Source organism: Amblyomma maculatum, chromosome 10 (assembly GCF_055883805.1).
Source record: "Amblyomma maculatum isolate TAMU_Amacu chromosome 10, ASM5588380v1, whole genome shotgun sequence".
Lineage (NCBI taxonomy): Eukaryota > Metazoa > Arthropoda > Arachnida > Ixodida > Ixodidae > Amblyomma > Amblyomma maculatum.
Window position 1 is genome coordinate 165425385 of NC_139353.1, and position 10015 is coordinate 165435399.

Sequence of the window (10015 nt, forward strand, 5' to 3'; positions counted from 1 at the left end):
TGCTCGATCATTAACGCATCTCCCTGTTTGACCAATGTAGGCCTTTCCACATGTTAGTGGAATTTCATAAACAATGCCTTTAGCGCATTTTACATAGGGCTTACCATGCTTCTTTGTGCAAAAGCCCGGCCTACTTCTCTCTTTCGCCGTGAGCGAGCAGAGTCGGCCTAGCTTAACAGGTGCAGAAAACACCACAGGCACACCAAACCTGTTGGCCACTTTCTTCAAGTTGTGTGCCACTTTATGCACGTAAGGTACAACTACTGGTTTTGTACCCTCCTTTGGGGCCCTTTTGCGCACTTTTCCTTTCATTTTCTACAGGAGAGTTTCACTCACTGCCGTCAAGATCGTGCAGGGGTATCCCGCATTGTCCAAACGGGACACTTGTGCCAAGAAACTATCGCCCATTTGGTGCGGACATGACCTCATGAGGGCAGACTCGAGACACATAGCACCTCTTTTGACCGTCTTCGACTGTGCAGACCCGTACGGCATAAGATCTTTTGCAACTCTGGGATGATACATCCAACACAAATGCTTATCTGAAAGAATCATTTTCATGTCCAAAAACTGCAGACTGTAATGATCTGGTACCTCATGCGTAAAACTTAGACCTCTACCGTGTAGTTTAAAAGCTTCTAAAATCTGATTCGTCACATCAAGGTAGTCAATGTTATCTTGTTCTTTTAGAAGAATTAAAAAGTCATCCACATATCTAAAAACTTTTAAAACCATAGTGCTGGCAAGTACATTTGTCAGGGTACAGTCAATAAAAGACAGAAAAATGTTACACAGTACCGGGGCAACACACGAACCTATACAAATACCGCGACGTTACAGCTAGAACCCATTGTCAAATGTAATGAACGTGCTATTAAGATAAAATTCAAGTAGAGTTATAAAATTATCTACAGTCATCCCTGTTGCGTTTTGAAAGGGAACATCCCCGTTCTCTTCCACACGAAATCTAACAGTTTCAAGTAGTTCAGTATGAGGTATGGAATAAAAGAGGTCCTGGACATCTACAGAAAACATGAACCCAACATTCTGGCTTTTCTCCAAATAGCCACTAACATCCTGTGATTTTCTAGTAGTAAGTGGGTCAAACACATCTAGCTGCTGTAAATGTTTCTGCAGAAACAAACTGACCTGGTTCTGCCATGAGCCTTTCTTGCTCACAACTGTCCTAAGGGGCACATCCACTTTATGTGCCTTTGCCAAGAAAAATTCCTGCAACAAGTTGCCGACACATTTTTTTATACCTTTTGCTATCTGCACCAGACCTAAATCATTGCACAACTTCACAGCCTTACTCTTAACTCTAGTTACACTCCTTTTAACTGACCTAAAGTTTTTGCTGATTGAATGGTCTGCCTTTTCTTTAAACACACCTTTGAGGGTACGACGCTTGAGGGTACGACGATGGAACACATAGTGGTGAAACACAGAATGATGGGAAAGATGGAAAGTGGATACCTTGGTCAGCTTGATGATCGCCAATTCTGTTCGTGCAAAATCCATCTCTTACTGCCTCAGGAAAGGGATCACCCCGCATGAAGTGAGTGCCCTTTTTGGGGTTATTAAACCGTCGGTTGGTCACCGTAAGCGGGTGTGTAGATTACTCAGATCTGAGTTGTGGAGACAGGTTCGCCTATGTCAAGACTGGCTGCGCATTGTGTGCTTGGCTCAGCACCCGTCTAGGCTAGGAGAACATATGCTGCGCGTCCACATGCGAAATTCTTCGCAACATACGGAGGCTATGTGGAACGTCACTATTAAACAACTGTTGAAGCTGACGGACAGGCGGAGTGATGTTCGAGGAAAAGGGTCTGTGACTGTGCTCGGAGACGTTCAAGTTCCAGAGTCTGTAATGAGCGTTCTCAAGAAAGGACCCAAGTATAGCGAAGAGCCTGCCGTACAAGCTCATGAACTTCTGGAACTGAATAGAAGAATTGTCAAGAAAGCTGAAAGCGAAAGTCAAGAGCGGTGCCTTTTGGAAGGGGTGGACTGCTTAGCAAAGACTATTCACAAGCTACCGTCAACAAGGAAGAAGCAGGCCACGAAAGAAGTGCTGAACTTTTTTAGAGATAACGACTTGCGTTTATTGCAGGCTGATAAAGATGGTGGATTTGTCATTATACCTGAAAGTGTGTTTAAATAAAAGGCAGACCAGGCAATCAGCAAAATCTTTAGGTCACTTAAAAGGAGTGTAACTAGAGTTAAGAGTAAGGCTGTGAAGTTATGCAATGATTTAGGTCTGGTGCAGATAGCGAAAGGTATAAAAAAATGTGTCGGCAACTCGTTGCAGGTATTTTTCTTGGCAAAGACACATAAAGTGGATGTGCCCTTTAGGACAGTTGTGAGCGAGAAAGGCTCATGGCAGAACCAGGTCAGTTTGTTTCTGCAGAAACATTTACAGCAGCTAGATGTGCTTGACCCATTTACTACTAGAAAATCACAGGATGTTAGTGGCTATTTGGAGAAAAACCAGAATGTTGGATTCATGTTTTCTGTAGATGTCCAGGACCTCTTTTATTCCATACCTCATGCTGAACAACTTGAAGCTGTTAGACTTTGTGTGGAAGAGAATGGGAATGTTCCCTTTCAAAACGCAACAGGGATGACTGTAGATAATTTTATAACTCTACTTGAATTTTATCTTAATAGCACGTTCATTACATTTGACAATGGGTTCTACCTGCAACGTCGCGGTATTTGTATAGGTTCGTGTGTTGCCCCGGTACTGTGTAACATTTTTCTGTCTTTTATTGACTGTACCCTGACAAATTTACTTGCCAGCACTATGGTTTTAAAAGTTTTTAGATATGTGGATGACTTTTTAATTCTTCTAAAAGAACAAGATAACATTGACTACCTTGATGTGACGAATGAGATTTTAGAAGATTTTAAACTACACGGTAGAGGTCTAACTTTTACGCTAGAGGTACCAGATCATTACAGTCTGCAGTTTTTGGACATGAAAATGATTCTTTCAGATAAGCATTTATGTTGGATGTATCATCCCAGAGTGGCAAAAGATCTTATGCCGTACGGGTCTGCACAGTCGAAGACGGTCAAAAGAGGCGTTGCTGCTATGTGTCTTGAGTCTGCCCTCATGAGGTCATGTCCGCACAAAATGGGCGATAGTTTCTTGGCACAAGTGTCCCGTTTGGACAATGTGGGCTACCCCTGCACGATCTTGACGGCAGTGAGTGAAACTCTCCTGCAGAAAATGAAAGGAAAAGTGCGCAAAAGGGCCCCAAAGGAGGGTACAAGACCAGTAGTTGTACCTTACGTGCATAAAGTGGCACACAACTTGAAGAATGTGGCCAACAGGTTTGGTGTGCCTGTGGTGCTTTCTGCACTTGTTAAGCTAGGCCGACTCTGCTCGCTCACGGCGAAAGAGAGAAGTAGGCCGGGCGTTTGCACAAAGAAGCATGGTAAGCCCAATGTAAAATGCGCTAAAGGCATTGTTTATGAAATTCCACTAACATGTGGAAAGGCCTACATTGGCCAAACAGGGAGATACGTTAATGATCGAGCAGTGGAGCATATGCGCACGTTAGGGGATAAGGAATGTACTACAAACTTAACCGAACATTGTCGAGATTGCAAGTGACGGCCGCGACTAAATGAGATTAAGATACTTGGCCGTGGCAGCAACGCAGTGGCGCGCGAAATATTTGAGTCGTTTTTGATAAACAAAGCGCACAATTGTGTCAGTGGTACGTCTATCGCCTTATACAAAAGAAAGTCTGCCTTGTTGAATTCTGTTTTGTAGGGTATGACGGTGGTTCGCGTTTATCAGGCATGTTGCGGTTTTTTCCGCTGCGCATGCGCTTATATGTTCTATATTTAGAGGTTAAACTTCTGAATAAACTAGTTGTTAGTTTGCGCTCGTCCTGTCGTTGCCTCTGTTTTTTGTGTTGTCTTTTTTGCGCATAGCCTTAATGGCATTACATGATTCAAGCCAACTAGCCCGACAACAACTCTTGTTGAGCAATGACAGTGCCCACTAAACATTTCGTCGAAGAGGGCGTGCGTTATTGTGCAGTAACAGCATTGAGTGTGAAGCTGAAAAGGACGCTACCCTACGCAAAAATATGTCTGATTACTGTCTGGCGAGTGAAAGTTATATTTGTTTTCGGTACGTCATTTTTGTCGACCACCAGTCATCAGCGCGGTCGCTGCTCATGGTCTCCAGCATCGGACTACATAAAAACTGGCGCACGCATTGATCGAAAAATTTCCGGTAAAACATTTATACAGCGTTTCTACCAAAACCGTTATGGAATCGAACATTTCAGACATCAATCTTTCCACTGCGGCGAAAAAAAATGATACCTAAATTCTAGTGTTCTGTCCCTTTAAGTATGTAATCAATTAGAGTTGATTTCCTTTTGTTTTGTCTCTAATATTTTCCTTCAGTGTATTGTTTTTCTTCTCGGGTATCCTTTATTTCTTTTTTTTTTATTTCTGGCTGCCTTATTACTTGTGTTAGCTTTTTCAGTTGCTAACGCGGAAAGCAGTGAACAAAAGGATAGAAGGACGGACTACAAGTTACAGTTAATGAAGTTTAATATAAAAATACACACAATGTACAAGGGTAAAATACTAAGCACGATTTCGCACAACGAACCGCTCCCGCACACGCTCGGACACACACTCCCCGCTTCTCCCGTTTTCCGCACTCCTCTCTCCGCACAAGTAGGGTGCTCTGCTCTTCGTCGCATTTGAAAGCTGAAAGAAATGCAAACACTCCCCGAAAACACAGAAACATAGAGAAGGGACACACACGTGCAAATGTCCTCTTCCGAGAAACGTCGGGGTGGGAGCCTTCCCGCGTCCGAGCCAAGGTCGCTTCCTCGGAATTGGCCACACTGCGTCGGGCCCCTCGCGCGCACAGACTCTCACACAAAGAAGGACCTCACTCCCCTTGGCCGTAAAATAAGAGGAATGGCCGTTAGTAAAGTGAACACACAGAAAGAAACGGAAGCCCGTTACACTTGCTTACACTTGGGTGCATTTAATTGACCTGTTTCCTGGTATGGCGTGCACGCTGATGCTGCCAACAGTTCATCCTTGCCTTTACAAGCCCCAGCGGATTTCCATTAGATCCTGTACTTGAATCTGGGGATGAGGGACTCCGCGGGGTATCCTGCTGACCCCCAGCCACGCTCTGTACAAAGGCGGAAGAATGGTCTTCTTTTCAGCCTGTCTGATTCGGACACGCCCACTTGCTTGCTTGGAGGCGCCTATGGCTGTAGTGCGCAGGTCACTTATGTCTACTGGACCACGTTTCTACGTGTCCATTGGTATTTCGTCGTGGCGTGCCCTTCGATGCCGCCAACTCTCCATCTTGGTTTTTACAAGCACCAGCGGATGACCTGCTGATCCTGTGCTTGAGCCTTATGGTGGTGGGTGTTGTGACCGGGGTTTACGCCGAGGCACGCGCAGACTTCAGCAGCTGAAAAGGGAGGCGTACTTAGCGGACGCCGGCGAGCGACCGGCGCCAAAGGCAGCGGAGTGACGCTTTGTTTCCGGCTGCGGCGACCAACCCTTCCCGCCTCCCCTCCTTCGGGATAGAAACGAGCTGCCTTTCAGGCCTTAATCTCCTTTGGGCCACGGCGGCGACAGCAGGGAACCTATCGTTGTGCTGAATGGGCCAGAGGCGCGCCACCGAACGGCCTTGACGGTTGACCCCGCTCGCCGAATTCTTGAAGAAGGCGGGTGACCTTGAAATTATGCGGGGGAAATGACCGCCGCCCGCGGGCGACTTCGCATGATGTGCGGAAACTCCATCGCCCGCACAAGATCGTCATCGACATCGAAAAATTTGCTCTCGCCAACGAAACATGTGAGAGGAGGTCCGAGCACCACCCTCGGCAGTGGGTGGCACATCGAGTGACTTGTGCCCCAATAATTGGACTGTACTGATTGAACTTTATTTCAACAGCTAGGGAAGTGAGGACTACCGACCGTATCTAAGCGGTGGAAATTGTCTCCACAGAGAGCTTCGTTTTCATCTCGACCTGTAAATAAGCATCATGTAAAAAGTTGTACAAAACGTTCTTCTTTGCCTCTCCTCCCTGGCTCCTTCTGCTCCGTCTTCCCGGCTCTCCATGGTTCGACTACGTTGAAGCCTAGGCCCCCGAACCCCGGCCACATCAACTGGGTGGCAGCTGTGGGATCGTGGTGAGCGCTTGACTTTCTTTGAGAATTTGCCAGGTTTGATAACTCAGGGATTTTATCAAAACCAGTAGATTTTGTTTTTATGTAGCGTGCGTGGTGAAGCGGTTATCACGCTACAATTTCTGTGGGAAAGTCCTCGTTCGAACGTGGTCATGGATCTGAGCAAATTAGGGAAAGTAGAGTTGATTTTGCTTTGTGAAGAGTTGGGCATTGAAGTCGGGTAAGCTTTAGAGAGCCGCAACTTGTGAGGGCAATCCGGAAGTGTGGAGATGAGGCGGATGAAATTTCCGAGACCTGGGATTACACACAGGAGAAGTTCAGGGAGGCTGAGGAAGAGGCCCGCAGGATTAAAAGAGCGAAAGAAAGAGAACTAGAGCTCAAAATATTAGATTTACTAATCGCAGAGATAAAGCGTACCGGAAGTGATGCGAATAGCAATCAGGCAAGCTCGGTCGACGCAAAAATTGAAATCAGAGATCAGCAACTGCAACGAAGAGGATTGGAGCAAGAGAGCGTCCGATTCGGATCGAAGGTGGGTAGGCGTAGTCAGGCGCAGTTTAATGCAAATGAGGAAGTCAAGACTGGCACGAGAAACGCGCCGGCTAATGCCCCACTTGGAAAGATATGTGCAACAGGTAGCACAGAGAAAGAGGCGATAAAGGATAGGTATTTTAAAGCTAGGAAACGGGTCGTCTGTTTCCGTTGCCAAGAGCCTGGCCATAGGGCACGGCAGCTGGGCTTGCGCACAGATGGATAATCCGCTTGTCTTCCTCGTGCAGATCATCGCCAGCCTGCTGGTGATACCGTCGGGATGCCAACAACCACGACAGCATTTCCAGCCCGAACATGTGCAAGTGCTACGGAACGACAACTTTGCAACGCCCCCGTTCCTACGATCCACGGACGAATTTTGGCACCTACCATCGCCAACGACTAGCGGCAGCGACTGTGTGGCCTTCAAGCCATGCGGAGCGGCGCTGCAAGCTTCTTGGACTATAAAAGACTTGACCGAAGGATTTCGAACCAAAGGGCACGGCAGCTGGGCTTGCGCACAGATGGATAATCCGCTTGTCTTCCTCGTGCAGATCATCGCCAGCCTGCTGGTGATACCGTCGGGATGCCAACAACCACGTCAGCATTTCCAGCCCGAACATGTGCAAGTGCTACGGAACGACAACTTTGCAACGCCCCCGGTCCTACGATCCACGGACGAATTTTGGCACCTACCATCGCCAACGACTAGCGGCAGCGACTGTGTGGCCTTCAAGCCATGCGGAGCGGCGCTGCAAGCTTCTTGGACTATAAAAGACTTGACCGAAGGATTTCGAACCAAAGGGCACGGCAGCTGGGCTTGCGCACAGATGGATAATCCGCTTGTCTTCCTCGTGCAGGTAAGAAAGCGCTTTGGGAAATGTTTTCGATCTAGCGAGCGTTGCCTTGTTGTGCTGCCGTGCCCTGCGGTACTTCTTGACACAGTGTGCGATGTGGTGCATGTGATGAAATTGTTACTGCTTGCGGGTGACGTTGAGAGTAATCCTGGGCCTGACATGGCAGAACTTTCGCAACAGTTACAGAATATAGCAGATGACATAAAGACAATAAAAGAAGAAAGGTTAACATCAATAGACAACAAACTAGAACGTCTTACTCTCCTTGAAGACAAACTTTCGTCATGTACCGATCATATTGCCAATCTTCAACAGGTCGTATTATCTCTGGAATTAAAGCTAGACGATCTTGAGAATCGCTCCAGAATCCCTGGAGCGAACTGTAAATGAAGAAGTTTTGAAAGAATCCCTAAAAATGGAAGAAGTTGCAATAGAACGCATTCACAGACTAGGTAGACCAACGGAAAACAAAACAAGGCCTGTAATACTAAAGCTTCTAGATTTCAGGGAAAAAACGAACATTTTGCGCAACTGTCACAAATTAAAGGGCACCGAGTTTACCATAAGTGAAGATTTTTCGCTTCGTGTCCGCGAAATCAGAAAAAAGCTATGGAAATACGGGAAACCAAGAAAAGATCGCGGCGAAAAAGTGTCGCTGGTCTACGACAAATTAAAAATAAACGGTGAACTTTATCTTTGGGACAACGAAAATTGTGAAGTGTTACCAGTTGCAGCTCCTCCAGTTACACCTTCACTAACCGAGACAAAAAACCAAAACACAGGTACACGGACTCTACGCTCGCGCCGTCCACAGCGTCCCAAATAACCTTCATGAACATTAATGCGCGTAGTATCATCAATAAGGTCGGTCCCCTAGAATCCTTATTATTAGGTTTAAAGCCAGAATTCATGGCGATAACTGAAACATGGCTAACAAAAGAAATTAAAGACTTTGAAGTAATTCCCCCAAATTATTCCATATCACGCAAAGACAGGCCGACGCGAGGCGGAGGCGTGGCATTATTGATAAGAAAAGATACAAGTTTCCTTACGTTACCTGAAGTTGAAGGGGTAGAAGCTATCTTTTGCAAACTCTGCTTTTCTGATTCTACCATCATTGTGGGTTGCGTCTATCTTAGTCCTTGTTCTGATCCTATCATACTCCAATCATTGTATACGTATATGCTACATCATGTTAAGGGGGCAAGACTAATACTTTTAGGTGATTTCAATCTTCCTGATATTAACTGGAACACCCTGCACCGTAATTCACCTTGCGCCGATGTTGTTTTTGATATAATGCTTTCTTTTAACCTTTCGCAAATCGTAACAGAACCCACACGTGTACAAGGAACCAGCTCCAACATCCTAGATTTAGTTTTCCTGAGTAGTCATTTCCCCTGTCAAAAAACCAATGTGGAAATTTTAAATGGCCTGTCTGACCACAAACTAGTAATGTGTTCTGTCCCGCATCACTATAATGCACCTTGTTTACAATCAACAATAACGTATCCCGACTACAACCGAGCTGACGACACTACCATACTTGATACTTTATCGCACGAACTAACATCATTTCAACATCTCTCGGATGACATACACACTGATATAGAAACATTGTGGCAGAGATTTAAAAACGTTGTGTCATATTGCATCACTAATTATGTGCCTACCAAGACTAAGAGAATACGCAAACGTAATCCATGGATAACTCGAGCCGTAATTCATGCCAAACGAAAAGTTCGACGACTGAAAAAAGTGCAAAAACGCCATCCATCACCGAGAACAATTGAAACATTAACCTTGGCTATCACTGATTTGAAATCCAAAATAAAAACAGCTAAAACATTTTACTTTACTAATCCGCTGACTCGCTTCTTAAAAGATGCTCCCCAAAAGTTCTGGCGTCACCTGAGCCCTAAATCAAGAAATGAAAACCAAGCTTCCCCAGACGAAAACCGAAATATTGCAGCCGCGCTGAATAACTACTTTACTTCTATCTTCACTACAGACAACGGAACTACGCCTCGTACTAATTTTTGCTCCGGAAATTACCTAGAACCCCTTACCGTAACAGAAACATGTGTCTTAAACCTCTTACTAAACTTGGACACAAAAAAAGGATCAGGGCCTGATGGAATCTCTAACATCTTCTTGCGTAGATATGCCGAATGGGTAGCAAAATTTTTAGTGGTACTCTTTAACAAGTCGTTGTCAGCGCACACCCTTCCTAAAGAATGGAAAATAGCTAAAGTGACACCTATACATAAAACAGGAAGCAAATCAGATCCCTCAAATTTCAGACCAATTTCACTAACCAGCACAGTATGCAAACTACTAGAACACATTATCTTAAAACACATAACAACCTACTTAGAAGAAAATCAAATTTTAACACCTCTTCAGCACGGTTTTCGGAAAGGAGTTTCTACAGT

The 10015-nt window shown here is 45.4% G+C and overlaps 1 pseudogene; it reads left to right on the plus strand.

Annotated features, from left to right (window-relative positions):
- The first annotated feature begins 6928 nt into the window (after positions 1–6928).
- LOC146177844 (uncharacterized) lies at positions 6929–8703 on the plus strand (annotated as a pseudogene).
- The last annotated feature ends 1312 nt before the right edge of the window (positions 8704–10015 follow it).